This window comes from Heterodontus francisci, chromosome 20 (genome assembly GCF_036365525.1).
Source record: "Heterodontus francisci isolate sHetFra1 chromosome 20, sHetFra1.hap1, whole genome shotgun sequence".
Lineage (NCBI taxonomy): Eukaryota > Metazoa > Chordata > Chondrichthyes > Heterodontiformes > Heterodontidae > Heterodontus > Heterodontus francisci.
Genome location: NC_090390.1, coordinates 13,032,909 through 13,054,912, shown reverse-complemented (window position 1 = coordinate 13,054,912; position 22,004 = coordinate 13,032,909). Strand labels below are relative to the sequence as shown.

At 45.3% G+C, this 22,004-nt stretch overlaps 1 protein-coding gene across 1 annotated transcript in view; it reads right to left on the bottom strand.

Moving 5' to 3' along the window:
* tacr2 (tachykinin receptor 2) overlaps positions 1-22,004 on the bottom strand; it is a 456,109-nt gene that overhangs the window by 5,618 nt on the left and 428,487 nt on the right. The window lies entirely within an intron of this gene.

Below are 22,004 nucleotides of genomic sequence, written 5' to 3'. Positions count from 1 at the left end.
TCATTGATTGTCTCCACTTCCACCACCATCAATGGTAACCCCTGTGGTATAATGTGGTTTACTGGAAATTGATTGTTATTGGGTTTATCGGCTAATCATACTGTTTATCTCATCACAGAAAGTGATGTAACACCACGTGTGTGGATCCTTCATTCCGTCTCTTGGAAGATGTAAACCATAGCAGTAAGACATATTTCAAAAAGATCCTGTTTCTTTTAACCCCCCTCGGACTCGTTAGATATTCTGTACAGGACTAAAATTACGCAGAATATTACAACACCCAGGATGTTGATGGTGGGGGATTCAGCAATAGTAGTGCTGTTGAATGTCAAAGGGAGCTGGTTAGATTCTCTCTTGTTGGAGATGGCCATTGTCTGGTACTTGTGTGGAGCAAATGTTATTTGCCACTTACCTCAAGCCTGAATGTTGTCCAGGTCCTCTGTTGCATGTGGGAACAGATTGTTTCAATATCTGAGAAGTCATGAAAGGTACAGAATGCTGTGTAATCATTAATGAACATCCCCACTTCTGACCTTATGATGGAGGGAAGGTCATTGATGAAGCAGCTGAAGATGGTTGGGCCTAGGACACTACCCTAAGGAACTCCTGCAGTGATGTCCTGGAGCTGAAATGATTGGTCTCCGACAACCACAACCAACTTCCTTTGCGCAAAATATGACTCCAACCAGCAGAGAGTTTTCACCGATTCCCATTGACTTCAATTTCTCTCGAGCTCTCTAGAGGAGATGGTGGTGTAGTTGTCATGTAACTGGACTAGTAGTGCAGAGGCCCAAACTGAAGCCCTGAGGACATGGGTTTGAATACTAACATGGCAGCTGGTGGAATTTAAGTTCAATTAATTAATAAAAATCTGAAATTTAAAGCTAGTCTCAGTAATGGTGCCATGAAACTATCCTCGATTGTTATAAAAACCCATCTGGTTTATTAACATCTTTTAGGGAAGGAATCTGGCCTACATGGGACTTCAGATCCACAGCAATGTGGTTGACTCTTAACTGCCCTCTGAAATGGTTTAGCAAGCTACCTATTTGTCAAGGGCAATTAGGGATGGGCAACAAATGCTGACCTTGTCAGCTATGCCCACATCCCATAAAAGAATTTTTAAAATGATACTACATTTAGTCAAATGCTGCCTTGATGTCAAGGGCAGTCATTTTCACCTCACTTTGGCAGTTCAGCTCTTTTGTCCATATTTGAACCAAGGCTGTAATGAGAGCTGGAGCCAAGTGGCCCTGGCAGAACCTAAACTGAGCATCGTTAAGCAGGTTATTGCTGAGTAAGTGCCACTTGATAGAACTGTCACTAACACCTTCCATTACTTTGCTGATTGAGAGTAGACTGATGGGGCAGTAATTGGCTGCATTGGATTTGTCCTCTTTTTTGTGAACAGTACATATCTGGACAATTTTCCACATTGTCAGGGTAGATGCCAGTGTTGTAGCTGTACTGGAACAGCTTATCAAGGGGAATGGCTGGTTCTGGAGCACAAGTCTTCAGTGTTACAGCTGGGATATTGTCAGGGCCCATAGCCTTTGCCATATCCGGTGCATTCAGCTGTTTCTTGATATCATGTGGAGTGAATCAGATTGGCTGAAGACTGGCATCTGTGATGCTGAGGACCTCAGGAGGAGGCCGAGATGGATCATCCACTTGGCACTTCTGGTTGAAGATCATTGTGTATGATGATTCCCAATATTCCTTGGATAGAGTGATGCACAGATGTTCGTTATGTCAGATTGCATCCTATGGAAATGTTGGGCACATCCCATACTGGATTGCAAATTGGCTATACTTGTGCAGTGTATTTATGGTTGTGGCTGTGAGGTGACATTTAGAACATGGGTGCAGTGCCGCAAGCGCATCAATGACTTGCTCAGATCAGTGAGGGTAAGTGGTCCTGGTGAAGCAGCTCCATTGTTTTCTTCCATGACTCCGTGTCTTTAAGGCAGAGGGTACAGAAGGAATGTAGTGCAATGCATGAGCAGCCTTGGTGCCATTCACTAAATGATGTTTCACCAACATGAAGATTGGCATTGTTTATGTGATTGGATATGTCGTGCAAAAACTAATGCAGAATGAGTGATGCTGATGCATGTATGCAATAGTTGTGATGCATCATTTGCCATGTCATTAAATCTGCACTGTCTGTTGCAGGATAAATGAAACCACAACCACCGTGATCATGCTAAGACAGGAGGAAGGGTCTCTGACATAAGGCTGCTGACCACGGCTGAGGAGGTGGCATCTGAGATCACGAGAGAGGAGGGAGGCAGGGCGAGCAGAGATGATGAGGCAGGAGCCACGAGGTGTAAGGATGAAGTGTCATCTCTGCTCTTACAGCCATATGTGGAAATTGAAGGAAATTGTTTGTACTCATGTGCATCAGATGTTTGAAGCGTCTCTGTTTGTGTCTCCACTGCAGCTGCCAGCACCCGAGTAGCAGAACGCAACGTGGCCCAGGAATCCTCCTTTGGAGAAGAAGAAGAAGTCAATCCCCTAGAGGGTGCACTGTCAGCTGCCTCTTCTTCCCCCTCCACCAGCACAGATACATCCTCATGGTCCATGGTGGGTTTAAGATTAGAACCTGAGTCACAAGCTGGTGTCCACGACACAGACTCATCCCAGCAGCTGAGGAAGCATGTGCCAGCCGGGTCCCCTGACTATCCGAGGACTGCTGGAGACCAGGCCCCTGCTCAGCCCCACACTCATGATGATCCTCTGTTTGTTGCTCTGAGAAGTCTGCTGGATGTGCAGCAAAGCCATGCGGAAAATAAGTCGGAGATGCCTGAGGTCATGCGGGGCTTTGCACGTGCCCTGGAGGAGACCATGCAAATCATGATATCTGCCATGTCCCAGTCATTTGAGCCTATGGGTTCCTCAGTCGAGAGTCTGGCGAGCTCCGTGGTGAGTCTGGTTGAGTACTTGAGTCATATGCAATCTGACCTGCACTTCATCGCTGTTGCTGTGGGCTCCATGCAACAGAGTCTAAGTGAGAGGGGGACGAGGAACCTGGACCTCCCTAAGGGTGCTTTTTCCCCTCAAGGAGACAGGAAGGTGCCATCGTGTACCCAGATAGAGGAGGAGCACTTACCAGTTGCCCCAGGGCCTTCCTCTTAGGACGCTATAGGGTAAGTGACGTCTCGTCCTCCTCCCCGCAGGCGAGCACACGGGAAATACTCAAGCACCATTGCTGCAGACCCCAGTAGGATGGAGCCATCAAGGCCCCATTCCTTCAGGGGTCATCCACAGCAAGGGGGCAGTGCACTGGGCAGACTGCCTCCACCTCAGCTGCTAATGTCGGAGTAGCACCTAGAAGTAGTGGTAGAAAAAGAAAATTGAAAGAGTTTTGAGCATGAAGGTGTCACGGATGCTGTACATAAAGTGAGAATAAAAAAGATTTTTCAATACATGTTTATTTCATTTAAAATTTGATCCACTATTGTTAATGTTTTGCTTGGTTTCAAATAGATACAAAGATGTTCTTTGGAGGCCGACGACAGGAAAGCATCTCAGAAAATGTCCACTGCCCATTTTTCATTGGAATTTGAGCCTTCACTCTTCAATGATGGCTGTTTTCCTATTGGTGATTAATTACTTTTTCCAATACTGTCATGCCTTATTTTTGTTTTCTGCATTCGTAACGTAACACTGCTTGCAGTGAGGTGTAGTCACATTCATCATAGACCATAGATGATTTCAAATGTCAATCACACGAAAGTGCAGCAACACTTCGTTAAGATTGCAGAGATGAATAAGACCTCATGCAAAAGGGAATTATTTGTGGGGAATTGTTATGTTTCTCCTCCCAACGTTTCTTGATGATGTGGCTTATTGTTGGCTGAAACGTGCATAAATGAGATTCTCCCTGAAGTTCATTGCATGTCTCTCCATGGCCCTCATATTAATGACAGCATCATTGGTCTTGTTGTCCTCCTCACCCTCTTCATAGTCATCCTCATCTGAAGAGGACTAATGTTCCTTGTGTTCCTCCACCTGCAGAATGTTGCTGCATCTAAATGCAAGGCTGTGCAAGGCACAGCAGACAATTATTCATGACATCCTCTGGCGCGTACCAAGAGCCCCTCCAGACTGGTCAAGGCAGTGGAATCACATTTTCAGCATGCCAATGGTGTGTTCAGTGATGGCTCTGGTGGATGTGTGAGCAGCATTGTAGCTCTCTTCAGCAACGCTTTGGGGATGACGTACTGGTGCCATCAACCATATACAAACCAGCATAACCCTTGTCACCCAGGATCCATCTGTCCACTTTGGCTGGTTCCTCAAACTCCTGGTAGCTGGGAGTTCCTCAAAATGTAGGAATCATGACAGTTCCCTGGGAAATGTGCACAAACATGTATGATTCTTCTCCTGTGGTCGCAAACCAGTTGCACATTTAAAGAGTGGAAGCCTTTGCGATTGACAAAGACAGCAGGGTGGTCCCAGGGAGCTCTCATGGCCACATGAGTACAGTCCATCACCCCTTTCACTCCAGGGAAGCCAGCGATGATGCCGAAGGCCGCAGACCTTGCTGGTTGTCCTTGTCTACAGGTAAGTAGATGGAACCATTGGCATATCAAAAAAGGGCACTGGTCACCACTTTGATGTACCTGTGGGTCACAGACTACGAGATGCCACATGTCGTCCGTGGATCCCTGGAAGGACCTGCTAGCAAACAAATGGAGTGTAGCTGTCACGTTGAGGGAAACTGGCATGGGATTCCCACTGAAGCCAAATGGTTGCAGGTCATTCTGCAGGATCCTACAAATTTCTGTGACCATTTCACGTGACACCCTTAGGCATTCCTGGTATTGCCACTCTGATATTTGAAGGTAATTTGTCCTTGTCCTGAGGATGTGATCACGTGCCAGTGCCCGTCTTTGATAAGCCCATTCCTGGATGTTATCATTAAGACAATCCTCACCTTCCTGTTCTGCCTGTGGCTGGTGTTCAGGCATCATGAGTTGAGGGAAAGAGCCCTCCTTAGTTTCTCTCCTTGTTCTTCTTCCCGTGACACTAGAAAAAGTGGGTGTATGAGACCCATGTCGCTGTGGCTTTACTGAACAATAAATAAGCAGATCATGGCTATTCAGCCCTCTGTTGTCAGTGAGCTGAAACATCGAGGCAATGATCAGCTCCCTTATATCTGTCTTCAGATTACAGCGAGCTCAAAGACACATCCACTATCATTTGTTTCCTCCCACTTTCCTTGCAATCCTTGAGTGTGCACATGATTTCCATTATCGTTGGAGAAAATGTAGTGCACGTGGAATTCAGGGCAAGTCTCCCACCTACCAACCTCTTCCTGCAATCTTCCAGCCTGAACCCATCACCCTTGACCCACCCAATGTTACTGTTACTTTCCCCTCTGTTACCATTGAACCTCCCCCCATTACCGGGCATTGTGTAATCATCAATGTATTCATGCCACCCCTCCCCCTGTTCCTACTCCTGTTACTATTGACATGCTGACTCTTAACCTTGAACATCCTCACATCGGCCTGACCATTGTTGCCGAGTCCCATTCCCCTACATATGAAGTTGTCAAATACCCACCCATTAGTCTTGACCTTCACCTTTATCAAATCCATTTGCCCCCTGTTACGACCAGGTGCGGAAGGGGTCTCAGGCTCCCCTCTCACCCCTTTCCTGGTTTGGCCGTAACAGGGTTTAACTTTTAAAACACAGTCTTTTTAGCTTCACCTCAGTGAGTCCTTGCTCATTGATCTCTAATTGTAATTGTAAAGGAATCAATGAGACAGGCTTTCTAAGGTTTAAACAAGAAAGGTGTAAGTTTATTAGCCTTAACACTACCTCAGTTAAACCTACTAAAAATATGTGATGCAAATAGATACAGAGGAGGAGAAAGAATTAAAGGGAGAAGATCTGAAGTAGTAAATGGAATTCAGTTACTGTTTTTTAGTTTTTCTGTGAAGTCTTTGATTGAAGTTAAGTCTTGGAGTTCTCGTTGGGGCACTGTGCATACTTTTAAACTTGTTTCACTGGTAACAGAAGGATGCAGGGGTCTTCTGTCTTGAGGCTTAAGTTACTTCCATGGGTCCCTGGAACTTTGCATGAGAGAGAGAGACAGAGAGACAGAGCTTCTCCTTGGTCTTCAAAATTGCAGTCTGTTCCAAAACTTTTCTGTGATGCACAATTCAATCAATTCCCAGGTAGGCCAGCAGGTTAGTCATGTGACTAGCTGTTTGTTTGAAACAGCAATGCATGCGAGGGTTGTTGATTCTTCAGAACTGACTAGACACACTCAGTGAGGGTGGTGGGGTGGGGTGGGGGGAGTGCTAGCTCTTACACAGACAATGACTCTCAATGTCTTTTGATCATCACTATTGATAAAACCCATCTAGCTAACTGAATCACTTCCATTGTCTCTCTATTCAACTGTCTCTCAGAATGTAGATGTGCAGCCATGTTTTCAGCCACTGCTCTGTGGTCCTTTTAAACAAGTTATGTTCAACATCCAGTAAACATTCAAATAATGTTCAATATGATGAAATTAATATGTTTCCACTTGGCAGGTGCGGTTTCCATCACACCCCCATTGACTGTGATCATTCCCTTTACTAACCAATACCCTCAATTTGCCCCACAGCTCCCCAATATTCACATCACACATCCCTCCCTTTAGTCTTTTGCCAAATATCTTCACACTGTAATGCTATAATCCACGCACCTACCCTGCAGCCGACCACATGCATCTTCAGCATTTTAACAATGCACTTAAAAAAGCACAGTATGATTAAAACAAGTCAATATGGGAAATCTTGTTTGACAAATTTATTAGAGATTTTTGAGGATGTAACTAGCAGGGTAGATAAAGCGGAATGAGTAGAAGTAGTATACCTGGATTTCCAAAAGACATTCAATAAGGTGCCACACAAAATATTAATAGGCAAGATGAGGGCTCATGGAGTTGGAGGTAATATATTAGCAAGAATAGAGGATTGGTTAATGGACAGGAAGGAAAGAGTGGCCATAAACGGGGCATTTTCAAGTTGGCAGGCAGCAAATAGTGGAATGCCGCAAGGATCAGTGCTGGAGCCGCAGATATTTACAATCTATATTAATGACTTAGATGAAGAGACAGAGTAATGTATCTAAGTTTGCCGATGATACAAAGGTAGATGGAAAGGTAAGCTGTGGGGAGGACACAGAGAAACTGCAAAGAGATATAGACAGGTTAAGTGAGTGGGCAACAAGGTGGCAGATGGAGTATAATGTAGAGCAGTGTGAAGTTATTCACTTCGGTCATAACAATAGAAAAGCAGAATATTTTCTGAAAGGTGTGAAATTTGTAAGTGTTGCTGCTCAGAAAGACTTGGGTGCGCTTGTACAAAGAATGCAAAAAATTAACATGCAGGTCCAGCAAGCAAATGGCATGTTGGCTTCGATTGCAAGGGTATTGGACGACAGGAATAAAGAAGTCTTGCTACAATTGTACAGGGTTTTGGAGAGACCACATCTGCAGTACTGTGTGCAGTTTTGTTCTCCACATTTAAGAAAGCATATACTTGCATTGGAGGCGGTATAACAAAGGTTCACTAAATTGTTCCCTGGGATGCGAGCGTTGTTCCTTGATGAGAGGCTGAGTAAATTGGGCCGAAACTCTCTGGAGTTTAGACAAATGAAAGGTGATCTCATTGAAACTTACAAGATTCTGAAGGGGCTGGATAGGGTAGACACTGAGAGATGGTTTCTGCTGGTCGAGGAATCTAAAACACAGGAGCATAGTCTCAGGATAAGAGATTGATCATTTAGGACTGAGTTGAAGAGAAATATCTTCATTCAGAGGACTGTGAGCTTTTAGATTTCTCTACGCCAGAGGGCTGTGGATGCTCCATCATTGAATACATTTAATGTTAGGATAGACAGATTTTTGGTCTCTCGGGGAATCAAGGGATACAGAAAGTGGAGTTGAAGCCTAAGATCAGCCATGATCGTATTGAATGGTGGAGAAGGCTTGATGGGTCATATGGTCTACTCCTGTTCCTATTTCTTGTGCTCTTGTGCTCCTGTGTTCAACAGCAACCATTCAACACTCTGGACACTCAACTCCACCCTGTCCTGCTCCTCCATGCACCCAGTCAGCCCCACCCTTCCCTCCCCGAGTATCCTGCCCTGATCCTCCATGGAGCCAACCCCCCATGTCTTTGCCACCATCCCCTGAGATGATTGCATCTTGCTGGTGTTGAGCCAATAGGGAAACATTTATTCCAGTGCTTGTCTATAGGGAAACATCCATTCCAATGCTTGCCTACAGGCAAACATCCATTCCAGTGCTTGCCTATAGGCAAACATCCATTCCAGTGCTTGCCAATAGGGAAAAATCCATTCCAATCCTTACCTATAGGGAAACATCCATTCCAGTGCTTGCCTATAGGCAAACATCCATTCCAGTGCTTGCCAATAGGGAAAAATCCATTCCAATGCTTGCCTATAGGGAAACATCCATTCCAATGTTTGCCTGTAGGGAAACATCCATTCCAATGCTTGCCAATAGGGAAACATTCATTCCAATGCCTGCCTATTGGCAAACATCCATTCCAATGCTTGCCTATAGGGAACAATCCATTCCAATGTTTGCCTAAAGGCAAACATCCATTCCACTGCTTGCCTATAGGCAAACATCCATTCCAGTGCTTGCCAATGGGGAAAAATCCATTCCACTGCTTGCCGACAGGCAAACATCCATTCCAGTGCTTGCCTAGAGGGAAAAATCCATTCCACTGCTTGCCTACAGGGAAACATCCATTCCAATGCTTGCCGAAAGGGAAACATCCATTCCAATGCTTGCCTATAGGGAAACATACATTCCAATGCTTGCCGAAAGGGAAACATCCATTCCAATGCTTGCCAAAAGGGAAACATCCATTCCAATGCTTGCCAAAAGGGAAACATCCATTCCAATGCTTGCCTACAGGGAAACATCCATTCCAGTGCTTGCCTATTGGCAAACATCTATTCCAATGCGTGCCTATAGGCAAACATCCATTCCAATGCTTGCCAATAGGGAAGCATCCATTCCAATGCTTGCCTACAGGCAAACATCCATTCCAGTGCTTGCCGATAGGGCAACATCCATTCCAATGCTTGCCGATAGGGAAACATGCATTCCAATGCTTGCCTATAGGCAAACATCCATTCAAATGCTTGCCTAAAGGGAAAAATCCATTCCAATGCTTGCCTGATGGGAAACATCCATTCCAATGCTTGCCTATAGGCAAACATCCATTCCAATGCTTGCCTAAAGGGAAACATCCAATCCAATGCTTGCCTATAGGGAAACATCCATTCCAATGCTTGCCTTTAGGGAAACATCCATTCCAGTGCTTGCCAATAGGGAAACATCTATTCCAATTCTTGCCTATAGGGAAACATCCATTCCAGTGCTTGCCTATAGGGAAACATCCATCCCAATGCTTGCCGATAGGGAAACATCCATTCCAATGCTTGCCTATGGAGAAACATCCATTCCAATGCTTGCCTATTGGCAAACATCCAATCCAATGCTTGACTATGGGGAAACATCCATCCCAGTGCTTGCCTGCAGGCAAACATCCATTCCAGTGCTTGCCTATAGGCAAACATCCATTGCAACGCTTGCCAATAGGGAAACATTCATTCCAATGCTTGCCTATAGGTAAACATCCATTCCAATGCTTGCCTACAGGCAAACATCCATTCCAGTGCTTGCCAATAGGGAAACATCTATCCCAATGCTTGCCAGAAGTGAAACATCCATTCCAATGCTTGCCTAAAGGGAAACAAACATTCCAATGCTTACCTACAAGGAAACATCCATTCCAAGGCTTGCCTAGAGGGAAACATCCATTCCAATGCTTGCCTATAGGGAAACATCCAATCCAGTGCTTGCCTATCGACAAACATAGATTCCAGTGCTTGCCAACAGGCAAACATCCATTCCAGTTCTTGCCTGTAGGCAAACATCCATTCCAGTGCTTGCCTCTCGGGAAACTACCATTCCAGTGCTTGCCTATAGGGAAAAATCCATTCCAATACTTGCCTATAGGCAAACATCTATTCCAATGCTTGCCTACAGGGAAACATCCATTCCAATGCTTGCCTATAGGGAAACCTGCATTCCAGAGCTTGCGTAAAGGGAAACATCCATTCCTGCCACTTGCCTATAGGCAAACATCCATTCAAGTGTTTGCCTATAGAGAAACATCCATTCCAATACTTGCCTATAGGGAAACAACCAGTCCAGAGCTTATCTATCGGAAAACACCCTTTCCAGTGCTTGCCGAGAGGGAAACATCCATTCCAATGCATGCCTACAGGCAAACATCCATTCCAATGCTTGCCCATAGGGAAACATCCATTCCAATGCTTGCCTACAGGCAAACATCCATTCCAGTGCTTGCCTATGGGCAAACATCCATTGCAACGCTTACCAATACGGAAACATCCAATCCAATGCTTGCCTATGGGGAAACAGCCATCCCAGTGCTTGCCTACAGGCAAACATCCATTCCAATGCTTGCCCATAGGGAAACATCCATTCCAATGCTTGCCTACAGGCAAACAGCCATTCCAGTGCTTGTCTATGGGCAAAAATCCATTGCAACGCTTACCAATACGGAAACATCCATTCCAATGCTTGCCTATGGGGAAACAGCCATCCCAGTGCTTGCCTACAGGCAAACATCCATTCCAATGCTTGCCCATAGGGAAACATCCATCCCAGTGCTTGCCTCCAGGCAAACATCCATTCCAATGATTGCCGATGGGCAAACATCCATTGCAACACTTACCAATACGGAAACATCCATTCCAATGCTTGCCTGTAGGGAAACATCCATTCCAATGATTGCCTATAGGGAAACATCCATTCCAATGCATGCCTACAGGCAAACATCCATTCCAATGCTTGCCCATAGGGAAACATCCATCCCAGTGCTTGCCTACAGGCAAACATCCATTCCAATGATTGCCTATGGGCAAACATCCATTGCAACACTTACCAATACGGAAACATCCATTCCAATGCTTGCCTGTAGGGAAACATCCATTCCAATGATTGCCTATAGGGAAACATCCATTCCAGTGCTTGCCTATAGGCAAACATCCACTCCAGTGCTTGCCTATAGGGAAACCTGCATTCCAGTGCTTGCCTATAGGCAAACATCCATTCCAGTGCTTGCCGATAAGGAAACATCCATTCCAATGCTTGCCTACAGGCAAACATCCATTCCAGTGCTTGCTTATGGGCAAACATCCATTGCAACGCTTACCAATACAGAAACATCCATTCCAATGCTTGCCTATGGGGAAACAGCCATCCCAGTGCTTGCCTACAGGCAAACATCCATTCCAATGCTTGCCCATAGGGAAACATCCATCCCAGTGCTTGCATACAGGCAAACATCCATTCCAATGATTGCCTATGGGCAAACATCCATTGCAACACTTACCAATACGGAAACATCCATTCCAATGCTTGCCTGTAGGGAAACATCCATCCCAGTGCTTGCCTACAGGCAAACATCCATTCCAGTGCTTGCCTATAAGGAAACATCCATTCCAATGTTTGCCAATAGGCAAACATCCATTCCAATTCTTGCCGATAGGGAAACATCCATTCCAATGCTTGCCTATAGGGAAACATCCATTCCAATGCTTGCCAATGTGGAAACATCCATTCCAATGCTTGCCTATAGGGAAACATCCATTCCAATGCTTGCCTTTAGGGAAACATCCATTACAGTGCTTGCCTATAGGGAAACATCCATTCCAATGCTTGACTATAGAGAAACATCCATTCCAGTGCTTGCCTATAGGGAAACATCCATCCCAATGCTTGCCTATGGGGAAACATCCATTCCAATGATTGCCTATGGGGAAACATCCATTCCAATGCTTGCCTATTAGCAAACATCCAATCCAATGATTGCCTATGGGGAAACATCCATCCCAGTGCTTGCCTATAGGGAAACATCCATCCCAATGCTTGCCGATGGGGAAACATCCATTCCAATGATTGCCTATGGGGAAACATCCATTCCAATGCTTGCCTATTAGCAAACATCCAATCCAATGATTGCCTATGGGGAAACATCCATCCCAGTGCTTGCGTAGAGGCAAACATCCATTCCAGTGCTTGCCTATGGGCAAACATCCGTTGCAACGCTTGCCAATAGGGAAACATCCATTCCAATGCTTGCCTATAGGGAAACATCCATTACAATGCTTGCCGATAGGCAAACATCCATTCCAGTGCTTGCCTATAGGCAAACATCCATTCCAGTGCTTGTCTATAGGCAAACATCCATTCCAGTGCTTGCCTACAGGGAAACATCCATTCCAATGCTTGCCAAAAGTGAAACATCCATTCCAATGCTTGCCTATAGGGAAACATACATTCCAATGCTTGCCGAAAGGGAAACATCCATTCCAATGCTTGCCAAAAGGGAAACATCCATTCCAATGCTTGCCAAAAGGGAAACATCCATTCCAAAGCTTGCCGAAAGGGAAACATACATTCTAATGCTTGCCTACAGGGAAACATCCATTCCAAAGCTTGCCTACTGGCAAACATCCAATCCAATGCTTGCCTATAGGGAAACATCCATTCCAGTGCTTGCCTCGAGGGAAACATCCATTTCAATGCTTGCCTATAGGGAAACAAACATTCCAATGCTTGCCTACTGGCAAATATCCAATCCAATGCTTGCCTATAGGGAAACATCCATTCCAGTGCTTGCCTAGAGGGAAACATCCATTCCAGTGCTTGCCTAGAGGGAAACATCCATTTCAATGCTTGCCTATAGGGAAACAAACATTCCAATGCTTGCCGACTGGCAAATATCCAATCCAATGCTTGCCTATAGGGAAACATCCATTCCAGTGCTTGCCTAGAGGGAAACATCCATTTCAATGCTTGCCTATAGGGAAACATCCATTCCAAAGCTTGCCTACTGGCAAATATCCAATCCAATGCTTGCCGAAAGGGAAACATCCAATCCAATGCTTGCCTACAGGGAAACATCCATTTCAGTGCTTGCCTACAGGGAAACATCCATTCCAGTGCTTGCCTATAGGGAAACATCCATTCCAATGCTTGCCAATAGGGAAGCATCCATTCCAATGCTTGCCTATAGGGAAACATCCATTCCAGTGCTTGCCGATAGGGAAACATCCATTCCAATGCTTGCCTATAGGGAAACATCCATTCCAATGCTTGCCTATAGGGAATCATCCATTCATTTGCTTGCCTATAGGGAAACATCCATTCCAATGCTTGCCTATAGGCAAACATCCATTCCAGTGCTTGCCTACTGGGAAAAATCCATTCCGATGCTTGCCTTATGGGAAACATCCATTCCAATGCTTGCCTACAGGGAAACATCCAATCCAATGCTTGCCAATAGGGAAACATCCATTCCAATGCTTGCCTTTAGGCACACATCCATTCAAATGCTTGCCTACAGGGAAACAACCAATCCAATGCTTGCCTATAGGGAAACATCCGTTCCAATGCTTGCCTATAGGGAAACATCCATTCCAATGCTTGCCTATAGGCAAACATCCATTCAAATGCTTGCCTACAGGGAAACATCCAATCCAATGCTTGCCTACAGGGAAACATCCGTTCCAATGCTTGCCTGCAGGGAAACATCTATTCCAATTCTTGCCTACAGGTAAACATCCATTCTAGTGCTTGCCTAGAGGGAAACATCCATTCCAGTGCTTGCCTATAGGGAAACATCCATTCCAATGCTTCCCTCTGGAGAAAGATCCATTCCAATGCTTGCCTATTGGCAAACATCCAATCCAATGCTTGCCTATGGGGAAACATCCATCCCAGTGCTGGCCTACAGGCAAAAATCCATTCCAGTGCTTGCCTATAGGCAAACATCCATTGCAACGCTTGCCAATAGGGAAACATTCATTCCAATGCTTGCCTATAGGTAAATATCCATTCCAATGCTTGCCTATAGCAAACATCCATTCCAGTGCTTGCCAATAGGGAAACATCTATTCCAATGCTTGCCTGAAGGGAAACATCCATTCCAATGCTTGCCTTCAGGGAATCATCCATTCCAATGCTTACCTATGGGGAAACATCCATTCCAGTGCCTGCCAATAGGGAAACATCCAATCCAATGCTTGCCTTTAGGGAAACATCCATTCCAGTTCTTGCCTATAGGGAAGCATCGATTCCAAGGCTTGCCTTTCGGGAAACATCCATTCCAATGCTTGCTTATAGGCACACATCCATTCCAATGCTCACCTAAAGGGAAACCTGCATTCCAGTGCTTGCCTGTAGGGAAACATCCATTCCAATGATTGCCTATCGGGAAACATCCATTCCAGTGCTTGCCTATAGGCAAACATCCATTCCAGTGCTTGCCAATAGGCAAACATCCATTCCAGTGCTTGCCTATCGGCAAACATCCATTCCAGTGCTTGCCTATCGGGAAACATCCATTCCAATATTTGCCTAAAGGGAAACAACCATTCCAGTGCTTGCCTATAGGCAAACATCCAATCCAATGATTGCCTATGGGGAAACATCCATCCCAGTGCTTGCCTACAGACAAACATCCATTCCAGTGCTTGCCGATAGGCAAACATCCATTGCAACGCTTGCCAATAGGGAAACATTCATTCCAATGCTTGCCTATAGGTAAATATCCATTGTAATGCTTGCATATATACAAACATCCATTCCCGTGCTTGCCAATAGGGAAACTTCTATTCCAATGCTTGCCTGAAGGGAAACATCCATTCCAATGCTTGCCTTTAGGGAAACATCCATTCCAATGCTTGCATAAAGGGAAACATCCATTCCAATGCTTACCTATGGGGAAACATCCATTCCAGTGCTTGCCTATAGGGAAACATCCATTCCAATGCTTGCCCATAGGGAAACATCCATTCCAATGCTTGCCTACAGGCAAACATCCATTCCAGTGCTTGCCTATGGGCAAACATCCATTGCAACGCTTACCAATACGGAAACATCCATTCCAATGCTTGCCTACGGGGAAACAGCCATCCCAGTGCATGCCTACAGGCAAACATCCATTCCAATGCTTGCCCATAGGGAAACATCCATTCCAATGCTTGCCTACAGGCAAACATCCATTCCAGTGCTTGCCTATGGGCAAACATCCATTGCAACGCTTACCAATACGGAAACATCCATTCCAATGCTTGCCTACGGGGAAACAGCCATCCCAGTGCATGCCTACAGGCAAACATCCATTCCAATGCTTGCCCATAGGGAAACATCCATCCCAGTGCTTGCCTGCAGGCAAACATCCATTCCAATGATTGCCTATGGGCAAACATCCATTGCAACACTTACCAATACGGAAACATCCATTCCAATGCTTGCCTGTAGGGAAACATCCATTCCAATGATTGCCTATAGGGAAACATCCATTCCAATGCATGCCTACAGGCAAACATCCATTCCAATGCTTGCCCATAGGGAAACATCCATCCCAGTGCTTGCCTCCAGGCAAACATCCATTCCAATGATTGCCTATGGGCAAACATCCATTGCAACACTTACCAATACGGAAACATCCATTCCAATGCTTCCCTGTAGGGAAACATCCATTCCAATGATTGCCTATAGGGAAACATCCATTCCAGTGCTTGCCTATAGGCAAACATCCATTCCAGTGCTTGCCTATAGGGAAACCTGCATTCCAGTGCTTGCCTATAGGCAAACATCCATTCCAGTGCTTGCCTATAAGGAAACATCCATTCCAATGCTTGCCAATGGGCAAACATCCATTCCAATTCTTGCCGATAGGGAAACATCCAATCCAATGCTTGCCTATAGGGAAACATCCATTCCAATGCTTGCCAATGTGGAAACATCCATTCCAATGCTTGCCTATAGGGAAACATCCATTCCAGTGCTTGCCATTAGGGAAACATCCATTACAGTGCTTGCCTATAGGGAAACATCCATTCCAATGCTTGCCTATAGAGAAACATCCATTCCAGTGCTTGCCTATAGGGAAACATCCATCCCAATGCTTGCCTATGGGGAAACATCCATTCCAATGATTGCCTATGGGGAAACATCCATCCCAATGCTTGCCTATTAGCAAACATCCAATCCAATGATTGCCTATGGGGAAACATCCATCCCAGTGCTTGCGTAGAGCCAAACATCCATTCCAGTGCTTGCCTATGGGCAAACATCAGTTGCAACGCTTGCCAATAGGGAAACATCCATCCCAGTGCTTGCCTGCAGGCAAACATCCATTCCAATGATAGCCTATGGGCAAACATCCATTGCAACACTTACCAATACGGAAACATCCATTCCAATGCTTGCCTGTAGGGAAACATCCATTCCAATGATTGCCTATAGGGAAACATCCATTCCAATGCATGCCTACAGGCAAACATCCATTCCAATGCTTGCCCATAGGGAAACATCCATCCCAGTGCTTGTCTACAGGCAAACATCCATTCCAATGATTGCCTATGGGCAAACATCCATTGCAACACTTACCAATACGGAAACATCCATTCCAATGCTTGCCTGTAGGGAAACATCCATTCCAATGATTGCCTATAGGGAAACATCCATTCCAGTGCTTGCCTATAGGCAAACATCCATTCCAGTGCTTGCCTATAGGGAAACCTGCATTCCAGTGCTTGCCTATAGGCAAACATCCATTCCAGTGCTTGCCTATAAGGAAACATCCATTCCAATGCTTGCCAATGGGCAAACATCCATTCCAATTCTTGCCGATAGGGAAACATCCAATCCAATGCTTGCCTATAGGGAAACATCCATTCCAATGCTTGCCAATGTGGAAACATCCATTCCAATGCTTGCCTATAGGGAAACATCCATTCCAATGCTTGCCTTTAGGGAAACATCCATTACAGTGCTTGCCTATAGGGAAACATCCATTCCAATGCTTGCCTATAGAGAAACATCCATTCCAGTGCTTGCCTATAGGGAAACATCCATCCCAATGCTTGCCTATGGGGAAACATCCATTACAATGATTGCCTATGGGGAATCATCCATCCCAATGCTTGCCTATTAGCAAACATCCAATCCAATGATTGCCTATGGGGAAACATCCATCCCAGTGCTTGCGTAGAGGCAAACATCCATTCCAGTGCTTGCCTATGGGCAAACATCCATTGCAACACTTACCAATATGGAAACATCCATTCCAATGCTTGCCTGTAGGGAAACATCCATTCCAATGATTGCCTATAGGGAAACATCCATTCCAATGCATGCCTACAGGCAAACATCCATTCCAATGCTTGCCCATAGGGAAACATCCATCCCAGTGCTTGCCTACAGGCAAACATCCATTCCAATGATTGCCTATGGGCAAACATCCATTGCAACACTTACCAATACGGAAACATCCATTCCAATGCTTCCCTGTAGGGAAACATCCATTCCAATGATTGCCTATAGGGAAACATCCATTCCAGTGCTTGCCTATAGGCAAACATCCATTCCAGTGCTTGCCTATAGGGAAACCTGCATTCCAGTGCTTGCCTATCGGCAAACATCCATTCCAATGCTTGCCTATAAGGAAACATCCATTCCAATGCTTGCCAATGGGCAAACATCCATTCCAATTCTTGCCGATAGGGAAACATCCAATCCAATGATTGCCTATAGGGAAACATCCATTCCAATGCTTGCCAATGTGGAAACATCCATTCCAATGCTTGCCTATAGGGAAACATCCATTCCAGTGCTTGCCTTTAGGGAAACATCCATTACAGTGCTTGCCTATAGGGAAACATCCATTCCAATGCTTGCCTATAGAGAAACATCCATTCCAGTGCTTGCCTATAGGGAAACATCCATCCCAATGCTTGCCTATGGGGAAACATCCATTCCAATGATTGCCTATGGGGAAACATCCATCCCAATGCTTGCCTATTAGCAAACATCCAATCCAATGATTGCCTATGGGGAAACATCCATCCCAGTGCTTGCGTAGAGGCAAACATCCATTCCAGTGCTTGCCTATGGGCAAACATCAGTTGCAACGCTTGCCAATAGGGAAACATCCATCCCAGTGCTTGCCTGCAGGCAAACATCCATTCCAATGATTGCCTATGGGCAAACATCCATTGCAACACTTACCAATACGGAAACATCCATTCCAATGCTTGCCTGTAGGGAAACATCCATTCCAATGATTGCCTATAGGGAAACATCCATTCCAATGCATGCCTACAGGCAAACATCCATTCCAATGCTTGCCCATAGGGAAACATCCATCCCAGTGCTTGCCTCCAGGCAAACATCCATTCCAATGATTGCCTATGGGCAAACATCCATTGCAACACTTACCAATACGGAAACATCCATTCCAATGCTTGCCTGTAGGGAAACATCCATTCCAATGATTGCCTATAGGGAAACATCCATTCCAGTGCTTGCCTATAGGCAAACATCCATTCCAGTGCTTGCCTATAGGGAAACCTGCATTCCAGTGCTTGCCTATAGGCAAACATCCATTCCAGTGCTTGCCTATAAGGAAACATCCATTCCAATGCTTGCCAATGGGCAAACATCCATTCCAATTCTTGCCGATAGGGAAACATCCAATCCAATGCTTGCCTATAGGGAAACATCCATTCCAATGCTTGCCAATGTGGAAACATCCATTCCAATGCTTGCCTATAGGGAAACATCCATTCCAATGCTTGCCTTTAGGGAAACATCCATTACAGTGCTTGCCTATAGGGAAACATCCATTCCAATGCTTGCCTATAGAGAAACATCCATTCCAGTGCTTGCCTATAGGGAAACATCCATCCCAATGCTTGCCTATGGGGAAGCATTCATTCCAATGACTGCCTATGGGGAAACATCCATCCCAATGCTTGCCTATTAGCAAACATCCAATCCAATGATTGCCTATGGGGAAACATCCATCCCAGTGCTTGCGTAGAGGCAAACATCCATTCCAGTGCTTGCCTATGGGCAAACATCAGTTGCAACGCTTGCCAATAGGGAAACATCCATTCCAATGCTTGCCGATAGGGAAACATCCATTACAATGCTTGCCGATAGGCAAACATCCATTCCAGTGCTTGCCTATAGGCAAACATCCATTCCAGTGCTTGTCTATAGGCAAACATCCATTCCAGTGCTTGCCGAAAGGGAAACATCCATTCCAATGCTTGCCGAAAGGGAAACATCCATTCCAATGCTTGCCAAAAGGGAAACATCCATTCCAATGCTTGCCTATAGGGAAACATACATTCCAATGCTTGCCGAAAGGGAAACATCCATTCCAATGCTTGCCAAAAAGGAAACATCCATTCCAATCCTTGCCAAAAGGGAAACATCCATTCCAATGCTTGCCCATAGGGAAACATACATTCCAATGCTTGCCTACAGGGAAACATCCATTCCAAAGCTTGCCTATAGGGAAACATACATTCCAATGCTTGCCTACAGGGAAACATCCATTCCAAAGCTTGACTACTGGCAAACATCCAATCCAATGCTTGCCTATAGGGAAACATCCATTCCAGTGCTTGCCTAGAGGGAAACATCCATTTCAATGCTTGCCTATTGGGAAACAAACATTCCAATGCCTGCCTCCAGGGAAACATCCATTCCAAAGCTTGCCTACTGGCAAATATCCAATCCAATGCTTGCCGAAAGGGAAACATCCAATCCAATGCTTGCCTACAGGGAAACATCCATTTCAGTGCTTGCCTACAGGGAAACATCCATTCCAGTGCTTGCCTATAGGGAAACATCCATTGCAACGCTTGCCAATAGGGAAACATTCATTCCAATGCTTGCCGATAGGTAAATATCCATTCCAATGCTTGCCTATAGCAAACATCCATTCCAGTGCTTGCCAATAGGAAAACATCTATTCCAATGCTTGCCTGAAGGGAAACATCCATTTCTGTGCTTGCCTACAGGGAAACATCCATTCCAGTGCTTGCCTATAGGGAAACATCCATTCCAATGCTTGCCAATAGGGAAGCATCCATTCCAATGCTTGCCTATAGGGAAACATCCATTCCAGTGCTTGCCGATAGGGAAACATCCATTCCAATGCTTGCCTATAGGGAAACATCCATTCCAATGCTTGCCTATAGGGAAACATCCATTCCAGTGCTTGCCTACTGGGAAAAATCCATTCCGATGCTTGCCTGATGGGAAACATCCAATCCAATGCTTGCCTATAGTTAAACATCCATTCCAATGCTTGCCTTTAGGCACACATCCATTCAAATGCTTGCCTACAGGGAAACATCCAATCCAATGCTTGCCTATAGGGAAACATCCGTTCCAATGCTTGCCTATAGGGAAACATCCATTCCAATGCTTGCCTATAGGCAAACATCCATTCAAATGCTTGCCTACAGGGAAACATCCAATCCAATGCTTGCCTACAGGGAAACATCCGTTCCAATGCTTGCCTGCAGGGAAACACCTATTCCAATTCTTGCCTATAGGTAAACATCCATTCTAGTGCTTGCCTAGAGGGAAACATCCATTCCAGTGCTTGCCTATAGGGAAACATCCATTCCAATGCTTGCCTCTGGAGAAAGATCCATTCCAATGCTTGCCTATTGGCAAACATCCAATCCAATGCTTGCCTATGGGGAAACATCCATCCCAGTGCTGGCCTACAGGCAAACATCCATTCCAGTGCTTGCCTAAAGGCAAACATCCATTGCAACGCTTGCCAATAGGGAAACATTCATTCCAATGCTTGCCGATAGGTAAATATCCATTCCAATGCTTGCCTATAGCAAACATCCATTCCAGTGCTTGCCAATAGGGAAACATCTATTCCAATGCTTGCCTGAAGGGAAACATCCATTCCAATGCTTGCCTTCAGGGAAACATCCATTCCAATGCTTACCTATGGGGAAACATCCATTCCAGTGCTTGCCTATAGGGAAACATCCATTCCAATGCTTGCCTTTAGGGAAACATCCATTCCAGTGCTTGCCTATAGGGAAGCATCCATTCCAAGGCTTGCCTTTCGGGAAACATCCATTCCAATGCTTGCTTATAGGCAAACATCCATTCCAATGCTCACCTAAAGGGAAACCTGCATTCCAGTGCTTGCCTGCAGGGAAACATCCATTCCAATGATTGCCTATAGGCAAACATCCATTCCAATTCTTGCCGATAGGGAGACATCCATTCCAATGCTTGCCTATAGGGAAACATCCATTCCAATGCTTGCCAATGTGGAAACATCCATTCCAATGCTTGCCTATAGGGAAACATCCATTCCAATGCTTGCCTTTAGGGAAACATCCATTACAGTGCTTGCCTATAGCGAAACATCCATTCCAATGCTTGCCGATAGAGAAACATCCATTCCAGTGCTTGCCTATTGGCAAACATCCATCCCAATGCTTGCCTATGGGGAAACATCCATTCCAATGATTGCCTATGGGGAAACATCCATTCCAGTGCTTGCCTATAGGCAAACATCCATTGCAACGCTTGCCAATAGGGAAACATTCATTCCAATGCTTGCCGATAGGTAAATATCCATTCCAATGCTTGCCTATAGCAAACATCCATTCCAGTGCTTGCCAATAGGGAAACATCTATTCCAATGCTTGCCTGAAGGGAAACATCCATTCCAATGCTTGCCTTCAGGGAAACATCCATTCCAATGCTTACCTATGGGGAAACATCCATTCCAGTGCTTGCCTATAGGGAAACATCCATTCCAATGCTTGCCTTTAGGGAAACATCCATTCCAGTGCTTGCCTATAGGGAAGCATCCATTCCAAGGCTTGCCTTTCGGGAAACATCCATTCCAATGCTTGCTTATAGGCAAACATCCATTCCAATGCTCACCTAAAGGGAAACCTGCATTCCAATGCTTGCCTTTAGGGAAACATCCATTACAGTGCTTGCCTATAGCGAAACATCCATTCCAATGCTTGCCGATAGAGAAACATCCATTCCAGTGCTTGCCTATTGG